The sequence below is a fragment of the Protopterus annectens genome, chromosome 9.part0 (genome assembly GCF_019279795.1).
Source record: "Protopterus annectens isolate FY-2018-M chromosome 9.part0, PAN1.0, whole genome shotgun sequence".
NCBI lineage: Eukaryota > Metazoa > Chordata > Ceratodontiformes > Protopteridae > Protopterus > Protopterus annectens.
In genome coordinates, this window is record NC_056743.1 from 553,723,852 (window position 1) to 553,743,076 (window position 19,225).

Below are 19,225 nucleotides of genomic sequence, written 5' to 3' on the forward strand. Positions count from 1 at the left end.
GTGTACCCGGTGGGCCTACCTGGATTAAAATTATTATTATTACTATTATTATTTCATAAGCTTCTGCTATTAAGTTCATTCTTTGCATGCAGTTTTGCATATTTAAGCATCTTTCAACTATTAATTTTGTACAATATATGTGTGTGTGTATCTACACACAAAAACTCTACAATCCAAATACATACATACATATATAAATATAGATATATAGATATAAATATAAATCTATTTAAAAAATATTCTTAAAGTCAGTGGTTTGTAGTATGATTCCAAGCACTATTCATTAATGCCATACATCATAATTTAATTCACCAAAGCCACAGGAAGGATTCCAGTACACATGAAAATACTTAGTAAATCAAAAGCCGTACAATTACTCGAAGTAGGAGTACAATAAAGCAGTGAAAGCCTGTGCTGTTGAGAAGTAAACATCCCTTTCAAACTGGTATTTGTGTGCTTCTTTGATTCATTTTAATAAATTTTGGACAGCGGGCTTGCCAATAAGTTTCAGCTTCCAAGCAGAAGCAGCAAGATCCAAATTAATAGGATATCCCGGAGATATTCAAAGATTGTTTGTGGGGTATAAATGTAAGCATGTTCAGTTTTCTTCTGTATTGCACTATTTGAAGTGACACACTTGTGAGCCAAGTAAACGAATGCAGTGAAGGGAGCTTTCCACACTGCATAAATAATTTAACACATCTTAAGCTACTTGATTGCTATTATTATTTTATTTATTGACTTAATTTGTTTTAATGATACTCAGACTGCTTAAAGAAGCAAATGTAATGGTAAGCAAGCATTACGTTTAAAAGACTAGAGATAAATAGCACTGAGTAACAGAATGAAACAGAACAACCTTAAGCATATTGTTATGAAGTAAAGGTTCTTTTGCACACTAAGAATCGGTTTATTAAAATGTATTGTGTGCAAAGAAATACAGTTACTGTAAATTTCTAATCCTGTCTTACTTATTTATCCTTTATTGAGCTGAGTTGCCATCAACATAAGCAGATGGAACCTCAGTTTAATGTTTCATCTTAAGGACAGCACAATTTGGAGTACACCCCCCCCCCCTTATGTTGCACTTCAGAAATCCATCATCCTGGTGTGGGAATAGAACCCCAGCTATCTGCAACAAAGGTGAGTATAGTTCCTGTTATGCCACTGACACTGTTTTAACAAACTAATGACAGACTGAATGAAAAATCCAGAGAGAATAACGCTTCCTCATTAAGAAAGAACTTGTATAACTGATCCTTGATTAGGCATAGACAAATGTAGCTCATTTTGTGATTTATGTAGATGAGTACAATTCAATTCAAAACCAGGTTAGAACAACTAAGAACTATAGAAAGTTATATGATTGTAAAAATTAAGTGATGGATAACAGTGCTCCCTTATCTTCAGGTGGTAAGTCATCTAAAACTGCCCCTAGAAGGCTCCATATTGAAAAGTTGGCACTCAGAAAGCCAAGTGCTAACAAGCCAGAAAAAAAATTCAAAAATGTGAGAGAATAGAAAGCCTCTCTTCACCCCCCCCCCCATGTTGCCCCCGTACTGCATACTGTTTTAGTTTACTTTCACAATTATTATATTCGGACCGGACTTGTACAATGGCCTGCTAAATAAATTCTACATTGACAGACTTTTATTTAATTATCCATCCATTGTTTGGTGACCTGGTTAGTCTCTTTAAACTATTGGCCTCTTTTCAGGGTAGATCAGAAGTGGTATTCATACTACCACAGGAAATTTGATGAGGACACTGGGGAAATTCCCCTATTGTTTTCAATTTGGTGCTGCTAGGTGGTGGCAGATGGCTGCTACAGCAGAAAGAGAGAGATTTAAGAAAAGCTATGGAGAGTTTTGAGGTAAAAATAAGAATTTAGAGAAAAAAATCTTTGATATGGAGAGAGAGACTGCTGATAAATATTCCTGTATGGTGGATGATACAAATGTGCAGCATTAGTTGTCTCAGTGGCAAATGAGGTAAGAGAGTCAATTGGAGAGGTACAGATAACAGGGGTCAGGAGGACTTTTAGATGACATGCTGTTGAAAATAATTGAGCAAGGTGGTCCAGGTGACAGTTCTGCTCTTTCGTGGGGTGAGAAAATGGATAACCTTTTCAGACGTACTGAGGATGATAATGAGGAGAAGGAACCAGGTTATGTGGCAGCAGAGAATGCAGCAATGAAAAAAGTTAGAGTAAAGCAGCAGTAGATTCAGCAGGAGTTTGTTTTGAGGCAGCAGAGAATGCAGAAGTTAAAATATATTCAGTAGTGACAGCAAGTGCAAAAGGAATGAAACAACAAACTACAAGTAAAACAATTTTTGCCATGTTTCTCAAAATTTTTGGTTTTCTGGACAATTGCTGAGGATTGAAGTAATTAAATAATGACACATTTAAGTTTCAGGCTTCACATCCTTCAGAAAATGCAAACTAATACAAAACTTGTTATAGGTTCATAGGTTCATACTAGGCTATCTGCCCTAGGGCATTTATAAGCCTAGCCAGAGTGTGTTTGGCTTTCTCCACCCATTTTAAATTAATTTTGCTATGCCCTTTTCCGAGGTTAGTATACTGTGCCTCTGTCTAACAGTGACACAGAAGTGATACCCGGGGTAAACCTACGATCTCCCATCCACTCATCAAGATTCCTCTTGAAGAGAGTCAATGAGGGACTCTGCCTAACCTGGACTGGGATTTTATTCCAGACTGAAAGGAGCCTCTGGGTTATAAATCTGTCCCTCCAGCATGTCCTATTTATTTCAGTGCTGAGGTTCAAGTCTCGAGCGTAGCTCGATGGGATTTGGATTTTCTGAAGTGCAGCATGTCCATTAATTCCGGGTTGGACATGGCTTTATACGTCAGGCACAGATCACCTCTGAGCAGGCGGTATGCCACTGAGTAGAGCTGCAGTTTTTTTAACCGGGCAGCATATGGCATCTGTTTGAGCTCTTTGATTCTCTTGGTGAGGTACTTTTGGGGTCTTTCCAGTTGCTGCAGGTGTCTGGTAAGGTACATCCCAAAAGGGGGATTGTACTCAATTATGGGCCTGATGAGGGATGAGTAAAGAGGCACGATGACCTCCCTGATCTAGATGTGAATCCCTTCATGATTAGGTGGGTTACATAAAATGTTTTTCTAACCACTTAGGCCAAGTGGTTGTCAAATGAGAGATTGCTATCAACTTGGGTCCCCAGGTCCCTAATTACTTCTTCTGTACTTAATGGATTACCACCTTTGTGGTAATTTGTGAGCACTTTGTTTTGCCAAAGGGGATGACTATACACTTTTTGGCATTTAGCTTGAGGCCATGGCTCTGGCACCAGTTGTCTGTTTCTATGAGGCCCTTTTGGAGGATGCTTGTGTCGGCTGGAGAGTCGATTATGGCACCCAGTTTGCAGTCATCTGCGAACTTGGTCAGCCACAGTCCTTCCATGTTGGCCTGTACCTCCGAGAAATATATACCGAACAAGAGAGGTCCCAGGACTGAGCCTTGTGGGATGCCACTTGCAACTGGTTTGGAGTCTGACATGGCTCCAGCAATTCTAACCATGTGGGTTCTGTCCTTGAGCCAGTTTGCAACCCATCTAGTGACATAGGGGTTTATATTTAAGCTGGTGAGCTTATCTATAATGCCCGAGTGGGGTATTGTATCAAAGGCTTTTGCGAGGTCCAGGTAGGCTGTGTGGACCATCTTCCCCTCGTCAATGGCCTTGATGACTGTTTCAAAGAAACCAACCAGGTTTAAGAGGCAGGATCTGCCCTTAACAAAGACAAACTGGGTAGGATCCAGTGTCTGTAGGTCCCCAATATCTTTATTTATGAGGTCCATGATGATCCTTTCCATAGCTTTGCAGACCAAGCTAGTCAGGCTTATGGGGCGATAGTTTCCAGGATCCGTTGAGGCACCACCTTTGTGGAGAGGGACCACTGTTGCTGTATGCCACTCTTTGGGTACATATCCTGTAGTAAGGCTGAGACTGAACAGTAGTTTTATGTTTGGGTTTATCTCTTCTTGGAGTTCATGTAGGATGCAGCCCGGGACACCGTCTGGTCCCATTGATGCTGTGTTTTTTGCTTTGGAGAGGGCAGCTCTTACCTGAGCGTCTGAGATGTCAGGGGGGCAGCACTCTGCTGGGATAGATATTTGCTCTTTTGGTGGGGGGGGGGGGGGTTTGCACTGAACCTGTCAGCTAGGATGTTGGCAATGTCTGTGGTTCGGTGTATTTTTTGTCATTTTGGACTAATTCTGAGCATATCTGGGAATTCCCACCCAGGTTCCTAACATAACTAAAGAAAGCCTTGCGATTATCCTTAGTGTCCTGTGCTATTATTAGTGTTATTCTAGTAACTTTCTAAGATTACAAGGCTGATTTAAATTCCCTCCCCATTATTTTTGTTTTTTTCTAGATTTCTTGTGCTAAGAGTTCAGGGGTATGGATTATGTATGAGACAATTTTGTAACACTTTTGGGATTTAAAGCTTAAGAAATTCAATATGTTGTACATATAGGGACATAAACTTTTTGCAACTTAATATTTAAATATGAGGGACTCTTGATGAAAATTCTGGAACTGTGCGGCAGAAGAAGGATGTTTATCATCCAAGGAACAATTATTTGTTTTCTGGTAGCAACTTGAATTATAAAAATAATGCAAATTTGCAGTTTAAAACTGATGAACTAAAAGAAGATGATGTTAGAAAATACATGTGAGGTTTGTGTTGTGTTTGATATGAAAATTATAATTACACAGAAAGAAGTAAAAAGAAAGGGCAAGGTGTAAAACACAGGAAGTTTTAAAATGTGGTAAGTTAGCTCTGTGGGACAAATGACATTGAACTTATAGAAGGGGGCAACTGGATGTTTAACTGATCATTTTGTAATACCAGAAAACCTGAGGGTAGCAGATGGTGATAAGTTGTGATGGGTTTTTCTCCAACCATTTAACAATATGGATGAAGGTGATGCAAGATGATAGAAGGGGATTATATTAAAATAGAAAAGGGAATTAAAAGAATATATAATCAATTATGGGTGAAATTGGTGAGTAGACTATCGCAAGAAAAGATCATATAATTATGAAACACTTCTATAAAACTGGACAGAGTGCTGGACTGAATTAAAAAAAAAAAAAAGTATTTTTCTATGGGCGGATGATGTAGGAAAGGAAGAGAAAGTGAAATGTGGGAAAATTTACAGAAATGTTTTAAAATATTTAGGGAATAATATGAGAGTATTATATAGAAAAAGAAATACATAAAAGAAATAAAAAAAAATTAACAGAAAGTTTAGGCAGAGATGTTATTTATAAGGGAGGGAGGTATTAGGTGCTGTGTGCATATACAGATAAATGAATAAAGGAAGATGCAAGTATAACAATAGGAATGACAAATGTAAAACGAGCAGTAAAAACAGCATAATACCAAATTATAAGTGTTATAATACGTCACGTGCAAGCATATACAAGGATGAAAAATAAGAGAATTAAAAGAAGAAGTATTTGCTGAACAAATTAAGGAAGAATTTGAAAAATGAATTACTGTTAGTGAATTGGATGAAGTACTTAAACTGAATTTTAATTAAATTCAAATGGTACAGGGTATGGAATGTAGAAAAAGTTAATGGACTAGCAAAGAGGCTATTTTGTAAATATACTGAATGAATGGTTGATGAAAGGTTTGCATATGAAGAGATATGTAGTGGGATTTTAAAATTTGTATGGAAGAAGGGTGAGAAGAATGAACTATAAAACCCATCATGCTAAACACGGATTATAATACTTTTATGGGAATAATACAGAGGAAAATGGAAGGATAGGGGATATTATGAAATAAAGTATATATTGATGATGAAGGGTAAACTCTCCTCTCACCTCCCCATCAGACTTGGAGTCCCCCAGGGATCAATACTAGGTCCCCTTCTTTTTTCCATCTTTATAAATGAACTTGGTGCAGTCATTCCAGAGGCTACCTGCATTCAATATGCAGATGACTCAACCTTGATCTGCTCTGCCTCCTCCCCTACAAAACTTATCACAATAACCCAAAACACCCTCAACAAGGTTGAAATTGGCTATTAAACCAACGATTAATACTAAATCCCAACAAAACTAAGTTACTTCTCTTCATCCCAACAAATAGAACCAAATCACCATCATTCAACATTACAGCCAATAATGGCACCATCATCTCCCCTGTAACCCAAACTAAACTGTTGGGTGTCATGATCGACTACAACCTTAGGTTTGATGTACACATCAATCAAACCATAAAAACTATCAATAAGAAATTTGGCAGCCTCTATAGGATCAGATACTTCCTAACCCCGCAAGCAAGAACTGCTATTGCCCGCTCCCATCTTTTATCAACCCTTCTCTATGCCTCCCCTCTCTTCTCCCACCTGAGTAAAACAGATCTCAAAAAATTGTCAACATGCTACAACCACATTGCTAGATTCGCAACAGGCACACCCTACCTGACCCACCACTGTCTGAACCTGAATCTCCTGGGCTGGCTGGAACTACACCAACTCCTCAAGCTCAACCAGCTCATAGTTGCCCATAAAATACTCCACCACCCAGACACTGCTCCAGCCCTCAGAAACATAATCCGCCCTTATAGTAACAACCGAACATTCCGCTCATCCACCAAACTTCTAGTACTTATGACCAAATCAAACCACGCTGCAGGTGACTCCCTCTTTGCCAACTCTGTCGGTAAAAACTGGAACTCACTACCAGATGACATTACCCAAGAATCTTCGTCAACCTTATTTAAACACAAACTTAAAAGCCACCTTAAGTCACATTGGTTATGTCCCTGTACCAACCCTGACTAGTACCCCTTACACCCCCTCCACCTCACTTTAACTTCAAACAAAATACCCTAACAGTCCATCCAAACAAGTTGATCAATCATACTAACTAATCTAGGTATTATTGCCTTAATAAAATATCCTAAACCCTAGGTAATAAGGTAACAATTACCTACTACCACAACTTAAAGTATGTCTCATGCCTCATGGATGGATGTATTCTGCTATGCCTGTAATCAGCCTGTATGTTCTGCAACTGAAATTATTGAACTATCTATTTTTCTTACTGTATTCACTGTTACTTAATGATATCTACCTAAAATTTGTAAATTATGTGTCTGGAGCTTTTCTCCCCGGGACTCCGCTGAAAATGGATATGTATCCAGTCGGACCATCCCGGTCAACAAATGTAAAATAAAATAAATAAATAAATAAAATAAATATATGGTATGAAAAGGAAGTGATGTCAGGAACTGGTTGAGAGAGAAATTGTGGATGCTGGTACAAGTAAAAATTGATGATGTGAAACTTACAGTAGTTGATATTAGTAAGGCATTTGATACCATGGCACATGATGCTTTGTGGAATATTATGGAATAAGTAACAGAATTAGGAGTGTGTGTTCATCGGGTGTATATTATATTGTCAAAATGGCATTACAGCGAATGTCATTCTGACAACAAATATAGAGCAAAATCCGAAAACAGCAAAACCTCAGGTCACAGATTTTTTTTCCTAGGGGAAAAAAATTGGTAGACCAACTAGACAAAATACAACAGTGAAAACATTTCAAAGTGGGGGGCTGTGCCCCTACATCCCCCCTAACTACATATACCTACTTTGAGATCACATTACAGTGGGGTAAAGGGTAATGTCATGGCTCAGTCCAAGCAAATTTTTCCATAGGAGAGAAATCACTGACATGAGCTTTCGCTGTTTTGGGATTTCACTCTATATTTGTCATTGAAATGGCATTTGCTGTGATGCCATTTCGACAATATAATATAGACCTGTGTTCATCAGTGTATCAAAATAATAGAAGTGAGTGTGTTACTGAATGGGTGGCTGATTAAACACAAATGCATGAAGTGTGGTATAAGACAAGGATGTCCCAAGCATGGAATATTGTTCGCATTGGCAATGAATGTGATAGTGAGTGAGGTAGCTTATAAAATGGAAGATGCAGGATATGCATTGCAAAAGGAGTTGGTGATGCCAATTGTTTTGAAATCCTCAGACATTATTGTTATAGTTGTAAAACTTAAAGTTGTACTACACTATTCAGGTAGTCTGTACCTTTACTCAATGAAGACACTGAGATCAGTTCTGCTGTTACGACATTCGTTTACTGCATATGAGGTATTATTACATCTAGCTTAACAATGAAAGATATACACAGATAACAAAAACGTACTTCAGCCTACAGCATCAGATCTGTAAGGATAAGAAAATCAAAGTCTCTTATACAAAAGAAAAAGTCCCAATATTTATAATGTCTTTTCTGCCTGCATCAGCAGTTTTGGAAATTTGCCAGAATATGTCTTTCCTCTCAAGCTGGTCTGCTAACAGTTTGTTTTCCATATCTTAAACATTCTGTTCCTGAAGAATAACTCCTTTTGTCCTTGGCCTATCTTGCGCATCATATTGACGAGAGACAGTTGCATACAAGAGTTTGTCTTGTCCTGTAGATAATAAATTTCACAAGCTGCACAGTTTATGAGAGATAAAACATTTTACTTCTGATTCTTATTAACAGTAAATGCCAAGCTATATGTTTTTGCCAAGAGTTCAAACTAAGTGCCCTCTACACACTGAAATGCAAAATATTTATTTTACATTTTAAGAAAAAATCCACTAAAATCCATTTATAAACTGTTAGTTACTCACACAATTCCCTCTTTTCAATTAAAAAGTGGAAAATGACTGTCCATTTTCGACTTCAGTTGTACACATTGAAATCTTTTCCAATTTATCTAGGTTAACCATCATGATTTGTTGGATTCTATAAGTTTTCTGTAAATGACAACTTGGGTAGTAATTTAATATGACTAGAATGCCTACCACTACGAATACAGGATGTATCAACTGACTTAACAGTTTTTTTCCTAATTTTGACCAACCAGTAAATATAGCCCACCAATTGTGAGTAGTGTATTTTTTGGTCTTTACAGCCAAAGTAAGTAATTTATCTTTTCAATGATGCTTAATGTCTCATAATACAGAATACTTTTATTTCTTTTTTCAGAATACTCTCTGAGAATCTCAGTATTGTTCATTATGTTTTTTTTTTTTAATTATCCAAGGATACAGATATATTGGAAAGTTGTATTGTCATAATTCCAGTTTTTGGAAATATTTACTTTTATGGTTTCAGTAAACACATAGCTCTTATTATTCCATTTAAGGAAATCAACATGTGATAAACATCCTACAAAAGGTAATTTTAAATTATGACCTACATCTTGATCTGTGTACCCAGACAAATATACTGAGGAGCCACTTCTATAAACATTTGAAAAGGAGGCATAATGGTCCATTTGCATAAATTAACAGAATGCTGCAGTAAGCATGGTTCATAGACAGGCGAATGCTTTCCACAAATTAATCTATTTTGAGTCTGTGCACAATACTCACTTTTATGTGTTTTTCATCTCATATCTATATGATTACCTTCAAATTATGGCAGCCATTACTCATACCCTTCTGGTAGGAGAAATATCATAGGTAATACCATAAATTGACACATAACAGTGGTATCAGTAACATTATAATGCGTGAATTTCCCTATGCAATAGTGTGGAGTGCAATATGTTACTTCAGTAAATAGCTTAATCCAATCGGTATCAGGTATCCATTTGTTAAAAAATTGCTGCCAAACATTTTACTTTTGTAACATCAGTTAAATGTGTACATTTTGTTTTGAATTTCCACATACAAAGATCGCATAGTGCATTTTGTCCAGTTTACAAAAATTATCATATTACCATAAAATTTCAACTGATGTAGTTGCATAGAATCATAATTCTCTAAAAATTGCTGCTGATAATTTACATTGTGCAAATGTGTTTTCCATATCTCTGGATTCCAAGATGCCTGTAAATTTCCCCCCGCTACTTTTAAATGGGTCAAATGATCGAACGTTGTTATATCGAACTCTAAGGTTTGAATTCACAAGACATTGAACAAGCAGAACAACAATTTTTTTCCCAGGGCAAAAAATCGCTGTTCCCAAAAAAAAAAAAAGACATTAAAACATTGCATAAAGTGGGGGGCTTTGCCCCGCACATCCCCCCTACTGAAATATACCAACTCCGAGATCACACTACAGTGCCAAAAATGGCAAAGTGATGAAGTGGCCAAGTGGCTTTTTTCCCAGGGAAAGAATTCACTTATATGCCACTTCATCATTTTTGCCTTTTCGACATTTCAAGTTTGACCAAGATGCATTCAACAAAATGCATCTTCGGTTATCTGATAGGAACTCTTTTAAATGATTAGTTAGAATTTCAATGTCAGCTGCATTAATAACTTCAATGCCTGTGCCTAGGACTCCTAGCAGAGTATCATACCAAGCTCTTTTGTATTGGCATTTGCCTGTGTCTGGGAATGTAATGTTAAAATGTACTACAACCTTTTGATACTGTCTGCCTACCTTTTTACAGGTAGAAGGAATTTTAACCAAATGGTCTGTATGAACAGAGGTAGGTTTACCTGTTAATATTGATAGAACACATGCCCAATGTATGCTGCCTGTAATGACTGTGGTATTAGTAAATATTACAGAAACTCTAGTAGTAACATTTATTTGTACATTTGTATTATTGGGAGGAATATTAATTCCCTGTATGGTATGATTACCACATTTCTTCACATAAGTTAAGACTAGCCGTTGTGTTGATGGTGGATATTTCTTTGAGTTTTCTCCTTTTTTCCCAAATAAAATATAGGAAATTGACAACATTTAATAGAAACTTCAGAATCAAATTCAAGGGTTACCTTAGGACTATTTGGTTGAATATAATGATGACTCATAACCGCGGACCAAAAGGTAATGTTACTGGGAACTATTATATGCCCAAAGGTACAATTAGCATTAGATGGACAAGTAAAATTGTCCTGCTGTCTTTGCCCACAAAAAAGATTTATTTTTGAGCATTCACACCAATCTAGCTTTAGAGTATTATTGTCATTGTGTATTTTCCAAACTTGCAATTCTTTTGTTTGACACCCTACCCCAAGGGCTCCAATGAGTACAGCCAGTACAATGACAGTCTTCATTATGTACAATACTATATCTTTTCCATGTAATTAGTGTTAACTTAGAAAGTTGTTTTGATAGATGCTTTTTCAACTATTGCAGACTTGGCATTTACCGTGAGTCTACAAAAAAAACCCCACAAAACAAAGTCACTTACTGACTTTTAACTGATCTCTATGAACAAGAATCATTTTTGCTTTTTTTCTTTCCTTTAACTTTGTACACTAGGGGTCCTAACTGAAGAATTTTTTCAAAGGGTCCTTCCAATTACTATCCCATGGACCGTTCATCTGTGTGCCAGAGGGAAGGTTTTCTTCTGGCATAACAGGATCCTTTGACCGTAATTTGAATGCTTGCATTTCTGATAGGCTTTGACACAATTCAGAAATATTCTTTAACCATTGATGCTGTGCAATTTCTAATAATGGTCTGTATTAACAGTAGGATCGAATGGCAATTGTACCAGCATTTTCCTGCCTGCCATGACTTCAAAAAGTGAAATTCTTGTTTTACTTTCTGGAGTTGCTCTGACACCCAGCAAGATTCCAGGCAAATGTTTTACCCAATTTACATCTTTTTCCAAGCAGGCTTTCTTAAGGCATTCCTTAAGAGTCCTGTTCATTCTTTCAATAATCCCATTGGACTTAGGATGGCAAGGAACATGAAATTGTTGCTGGATTCTAAACAAATCACACAAAGCTTTCATCAGTTTGCTGGCAAATTGTGGCCTGTTACTGGATTTGATAACTCGTGGCCATCCCCAATGACAAAAATGTTTTTCCATAAGGCTTCTGCTGTAGCCTTAGCCGTCATTGTTTTTGTAGGAATTGCTTCTACCCATTTTGAAAAAATATCAACTACCACTAGAAGATAACCTGTACCCACCTTTAGCTGGGGGTAATGGACCTGCAAAGTCAATTTGGATGGCATACCAAGGTCCATCCGCTGGAATTACCCTTAGTAACTGTGGCTTTTTCAATTGAGCATTAACCTAGAAACATATTAAGTATTCAGCATGCACTAAATCGCAGATTTACTTTAACTGTGGATGTCAGTACTTATTCTTTACAATGGGCCATAACTTTTGTGTACCCAAATGTCCCAATACCTGATGATTAAATTTCACTAACTGTCATGCCTGTTTGCACAGTATATAAGGAAGACTAGAACCATCTTCAAAACATTTTGCATAATAATGTCCTGGACTTTCTCCTACAAGAGTAAATTTTTCTATCTCTTCCTGCAGTCCACACAGTCTGGATCTGCAGCAAATCATGCTGCAAATTCAGAGCTGAAAATGTCTGTATGGCATGTACTGCAGTGGTTTTATCTGGTACACCAGAAAAGTGTTCTGTAGGATGCAATTGCATTCCTTCCTTGGCTGCTTTTTTGCCATCTAACCAGCATAGTTATTAACTGAAAATTTTCATTTGCAGCTTTTTGATGGGCTTTTGCCTTTAAGATACTGTAACAACCCACAATGGACCGAGTATGAACCAAATTCAAAATAGTCTAACAGAGAAGCATGCTTGAGTGGTTTGCCCATGTTATCAACAAACCCTCTCCTTGCCCATGTAGACATATGCAACCTCAGAGAATTAACTACATATGCACTGTCTGAAAAAATATTGACAGGTGGAAAATGCTGTAACACAAAGAACTGCTTCCAGTTCAGCACACTGAGCAGATATGTGTCATGGTAACTGAATCAGAGTTGGCTGCCCCATAGAAGGGTTTTCTGGTACTACTGCAAATCCAGTCCGATATTGTCCATTGTCCCAAAATTGAGCACAGTCAACAAAGACAGATGGCCTGTCTTCCTGAAAATCAGGAGATAGAATGGGCTTTTCTGGATTTGAAATGTGCCTAATGCATTTGTGTTGTTTTCCTTAATATCCCACAAAGTTATATTAGTAATACTTATCTCCTGCCTTTATTGTTACTTGCTTGACACTAAATAATGCCAACCATTTTGCAAACACTGCTTGACTGACGTCATCAATCAATTTATTTAACTGAGTCTCATTTACCAAAGCCCGCATTGGCATAATGTGGTGTCTGTACTATAATGTCTTTGGAAAAAGCTGTTAAGTATTCAGTTTGTTTAAACCCCAGTAAATGGCCAAAAGTTGCTGAATGCACAGGTGATATCCCCTCTCAACATGTGTCATCTTTCTACTGAAGAATGTAATGGGGTGTAAAGTCTTTTCCATTCTAGCATCAGACCTCTGAGGCCACTCCTGTAAAAGCACAACAGAGAGTGTGTTGGGTCCAGCTGCTGCCTGTAACACAAAAGGACGTGGTAGACTTGGAGCTACTAATTCTGTAGCCTTGGCCAATGCTGCATTTAAATCACAAAAAGCTGTATTTTCCTTTGGTCCCTACTCCAGAAAGGGTAATTCTTTCTGGCTAGAAAACATGTCATTCAGAGGAACTGCCATGCTGGCATAATCCTCTATGAATTCCCGATTATAATTCATAATACCTAGAAATTTATGCAAATCCGGAATGGTAACTGGTTTATCCATTTGCAAAATTCCCTGAACCCTCTCTGAACAAGGAGTACACCCAGAAGGACTTAAAATAGTACCTAGAAATTTTACTTCAGATAACATGAATTCTACCTTTTCACTTTTAACCTTAAACCCTGCCTCCTGCAGTGTTTGAAGAACCTGTGTCACTTTAGCTAAATGCTGTTTTTTATTTCAGACTGTATTAGTATGTCATCAATGTAATGCAGAACAGAATCATCAGATTCTAGACCTCATATTGTAGTATTCGTCCAACTATTTGGTGAAATATAACTGGACTGTTTTGAAACCCCTGTGGTTACCGCGTCATGACATACTGTTCATTTTGAAAAGTAAAGGCAAACCTTTGCCAACCTTTTTCCTGCAGTTGTACTGCAAAGAAACCATTAGCTAAGTCTATGACCATAAACTACTGACTTTGTGGTTTTATTCTTGCTGCTAGCTCTGGGACACCTGGAATCAGATGAGGCCAGGGAGCCGTGAATTGGTTTACTTTTCTTAAATCAATAACCAATTGTTAAGTGCCATCTTTCTTTTTAACTGGCCATATGGGTGAATTTGTAGTACTATTTCCATTTTGAATTATTCCCACATTAAGCCATCATTGCATGCAATTTTGCGTATCTGTTTCTGCTTTCTTTGGAATTGGATACTGTTTTTGAAATGGTGGAATAAAATCCTCATCACTACCTACAGAAACTGATTCCTGTAGCTTCCTGCTGTGGGCCCTTGAGACCACAATGTAGGGAACTGTTGTTTTACCTTTGACCGTACTTCATTTTCAGAAGGGCTGACAGTACGGCCCTTTTCAGAACTGGTTGGTACATGTATTGCCTCAATCATACCCAACATGGGACCTTGTCCTTGCCATATAATACACAGTACAAACGAACTTGATTCCATCAATAACAAAACTACTAAAATATGAGTTCACCAGGAATCCACTAGCAGGGTGATGGCAACAAAAAGTAGACTGAATATACAAATGTATAAAACTAGATTTATTACAAATAAAAACGGTTGAGCGCTTTCATCTAATATAACATAGACTTCATCAGAACCATAAGTATAATGTTACAAACACCTTAAATAGGTAACAGTACATTTCAAATAATAAACCCACCAATCCCATAAACAAGTCTCCTCATGCAAATAAAAGTTCCTTAGCATACTGTCAAAATACAAGTTCTACTCATTCAAAACACGTAATACTGTAATACCTCACTCATACATATGAATAACTTTTAAATGGCTACTTATAACAATATATTATTACATACTAGGTTAAAAACTTAATGTTTAAAGTTCATTTAAAACTAGGGATCACACCGTAGCTTGCAATATAGGTTTTATTGAAATATATTCATTAATACCTGGTGGTGCCGTGGCATTTAGCAAAATCTGCCACCTAACTTCCTTCTCACCCAAAATATACTTAGTACTCCCTCCTCTATTAGATACATTCACCACTTTTAATATTGCAAACTTAAAGGTTGTGCAACTTGCACTATCTCTTACATGCCAATACAAGGCATTATTGTAATTTTTCCTCTTTATTGCATATAAATGCTCATATATTCTATCTTTAAATCGTCTCTCTGTTTGCCCCACATAAAAACTAGGGCAAGATGTACATAGGGAAAAATATATGACATTTTTGGTATTACAATTACCATAACAAAAATGAATTACATTTTTACTAATATTGCCCACCTGTAAAGATGCATCTTCCATTATTGCCCCACAATGCTTACAATGTCCGCATTTCCTAGTACCAACCTTACATCCTTTGAGACTTGAACCAGTCCTTTCATATTTCTTTTTTAAGTTATTACAACACTATTAACAAACCTAGGTTGAGTCCCTACAATAGAGAACAGTGTCTCGTCACTCCTTAAGGTGTTCCAATTGTTCTTAATAATATTTTTTTATATCTTCAGTGTGGCTATTGAAAGGTAAAACACATGCCATACTGTAGTCAGATTCTTTACTATTTTTACTACTAGAATCAAGGTTCCTAGTGGAGATACCTAATAACGGTTTGTATCTGATACCCCACTGACTGCTAACATAATCCATAGCATCTTTGATTACATACTCAGGGTATCCCCTTTGTCGAAACATTGCTCCTATAGTATTCAATTAATGCAGCATCTCTCCATACTCTGATGTCATACGGGCAGTATGCACTGACCCTTAACAATATTGTTCTTTAACCTTACCAGATGACAACTATTGTATTCCAAGTATGTGTTACTAAATGTCTCCGTCCTATAAATATTGGATTTGAAACCTTTGTCTGTCGTAGTAATATAGGTATCCAGATATGAAATACCATCTAGACTACACTGGTGTGTAAATCTCAAATAGGAAGTAGAAGTATTTAAGTATTGAATGAAGTGTGAAATATCATTTATGTCTCCATCCCAAACAATGAAAACATCATCCAACAACCGCACATAACATTTAATCTGCTTCATATATATATATATATATATATATATATATATATATATACTACAAAATATTACATCATACTCCCAATCCAAAAGAACCAGATTGGCATATATTGGGGCACTTGCGGCTCCCATAGCTACACCTTTATTCTGTTTGTAAAATTCGCCCTCATAATAGATGTAATTGTAATCCAACACCAGACTCAAATTTCTCTATTAACTTTACTTTTTCCCATGTGGAATCAGTAAATCTTCTAATACAGTTAATGAATCTTTCCATCCCTTCTTGACGTGGAATACAGGTGAAAAGGTCATTAACATCTATGGTGACCAATACTAAATTTGGTTTCCAAATAGAAGGGGATAATCTACCCAAAAAATCCCACGAATCTTTGGCAATATGTTCTATATTTGAGTAAATAGGTTTTAACCAGGTATCTATGACTTTCCCAAAAGGGAAAGTTTTGGACCTGCTACCCGATATAATAGGTCTAAAAGGTGGATGCTGTATGTTCTTATGTATCTTAGGTATACCTATGATGGTAGCTAAAATAGGGTGTTCCACCTTTAAAAATTGATATAGTTCATTGTCTATTCTGTTCTCTATCAAAAATTCTTCCAACTGGACATCAATTCTCCTGTAGGCTATATTGACTTCATTAATAGAAGAAACATCATATTTGTCAGTGTCTTGTAATATTAGTTGTATTTCATTCTTGTAATCAGTTGTTTCATATAATACAACCTCCCCCCCTTTATCAGGTTGCATTATTCTGATATTGGGATCATCACACAATTCACACATGAGTTTGTATTCATCCTTGCTCAAATTATAAGGTATATTGTGTTGTCTGTTGTTCCTGTACCTATACATTTGATCCAAAACTACCTTTTCAAAACTGGCCAAGGTAGGATGTAAATGGGGGGTAAAAACACTTTTCTTATAAAAAGGCGTAGATTCAATCTTTTTCTTGGTACTATTAAAATATACAGACACATTTAATTTTCTTAAATATAACTTAAATTGAATAATATTATCCACTAAATTGAATTTAGTACAGGGAATGAATTTCATCCCCCTTCCTAAATAAGGCAAAGTGTGTGTCTGTTATAAGTAAAATTGTAAATGAAAAAAATGATTTTGCCTATATTGGACATCATTATATTTAACAATAGGATACCTACAGCCATCTACCAATTGGCCCTGTTGTCTCTGTATGGTAGTGGCTGCTGTTTCCACTGACTGTTCATATTCCTCCCTTGTGGTACTCCCCAGTTTGCTTCCTGTTCTAAAAAAGGTCTGTATTGATTCCCCTTGTACTTCCTATTCTGATTAACCACTTCAGAAGCATCTCCCCTGTACTTAACAGTACTCAAATTATTAGTCTTTTTATTCCAATTGTACATAGTGCCTTCCTTATATTGTTGCAAATCTCTTTTTAATTTGTCACATTTCCTTTTACATATTTTTTGAGAAGCAGTATCGGCTAATATAAATTGCTTATCAAATAATTCCTGCCATTGATTGAAAACTAAGTCCTGTGTAATAATACCATTCAATCTATCTACATCCTTAATAACATTGGCTAACTTGTGGTTATTACATTTCATGATAAACCTCATAAAACTGAAACCAAACTGTCAAATAGAGCATTACATTCAGTTGTTAATTCTTCATTTAGTTCAACTTCCATGGGGCGTTTAAAAACACGTAATCCCATCGGAACAATGTGCAAGTCAATACATCTATTAAGATATGAATTTTCTATTTGTAAACTTTTAATCATATTTAACTTATGTCCAAAGTCCTGTATAAGATTTTTCAAATTCCCATTGTTGTCCGTACATGCATTGTCCTGGTCATGTAAGACAGAATCTGAAAAAACAAATCTATTCTCAAACATGAAACCGTAAAAGGAATTTTTAGAATTCCTGGTGGACCGAATATCTACATTGTCCCCAGGGATAACAATAGAATGTTTAACAGTACCTGGTGCAGCCGTATTCGCTACTACTGAATATGTACGTTTCGGAACTGTTCTCTTCGGTTTGGTGCCAGAAATTAAATATATGTCCTCCGTACTGCTGCCTCGACCAATATCATTGGGACTGCTGAAACATTTCGCCCTGCCGTTGGCCGCAACCACACCATGAGAGGCCCCTATATTCTCTGGCAAACCTTGCCATATAATCCCATTAGGAAGGTCTATGACAGTTCTCAATTTGGACAATATATCCATTCCCAAGATTGTGTAAGTGCAAGAATTATGCATCAAAAATGCCCCTTTTACTGGTTCCCCTTGATAGGAGAATTGTATTTGTACACGTTTACTACCTATGGCTAGACATCCAGAGCCATTAAAACCTGAAATAAATGTACGTTTAGACAAGTCAGGAGGCAAATGTCTACTTGTCACTGAGACAGCCGCTCCTGTATCTAGAAGAACATCTTCCCACAGGTTCTCTTCTACCCAAATGTTGATAAGTAGTTGGGTCACACGCCTATAGTGCATCTACTTCCCACCCCAAATCATCAGTGATACTGGACTGCAAGGACATAATTGCAGTGTTTCCTCAACTTCTTCACAGTCAACATGAGATGATTGATTAAGTTCATGATGCAAGGCTATTCACTGCTCATAATTAAGATTTACTGGACCCTCATGAACAAAGTCGAAAGAGACAGTTGTATCCTGTGTGCTAACAATATTACTTTGTACATTGACACTAGGTGTCGCACCATCCCTTTGCTGTACTGGGAATACTGACTGTTAAGTGTTTGTGGTATATAGGGGTTGCCACTGTAGTCCCTTATTACCCTCTGTCACATATTGCTGTTAAGTGTTTATGGTAAGAAACTTACCCTTTGCCTCTTGTTCCTGGCGTCATCTGCAATAATATTTACAATCATTTTTAGTATGCCCCACCTGTTTACAGGAATAACAAACAGGCTGTCTTCTCTGAGGGACCCTCTACAGATTGAGTAACTTGAGAAGCTGAGTGTCTGGGGGAGCTGATGCTGCCCATTGTTGCCAATGTATAACTTGCTCTTGATATGCTTGTCCTGTTACCTGCTGTGGGACATGCTGTCCCTGATTAATCCATCTCCAATGCCCCCTCCCCCTTACTTCACTAACAAGGGGTGCAGAATGGGGA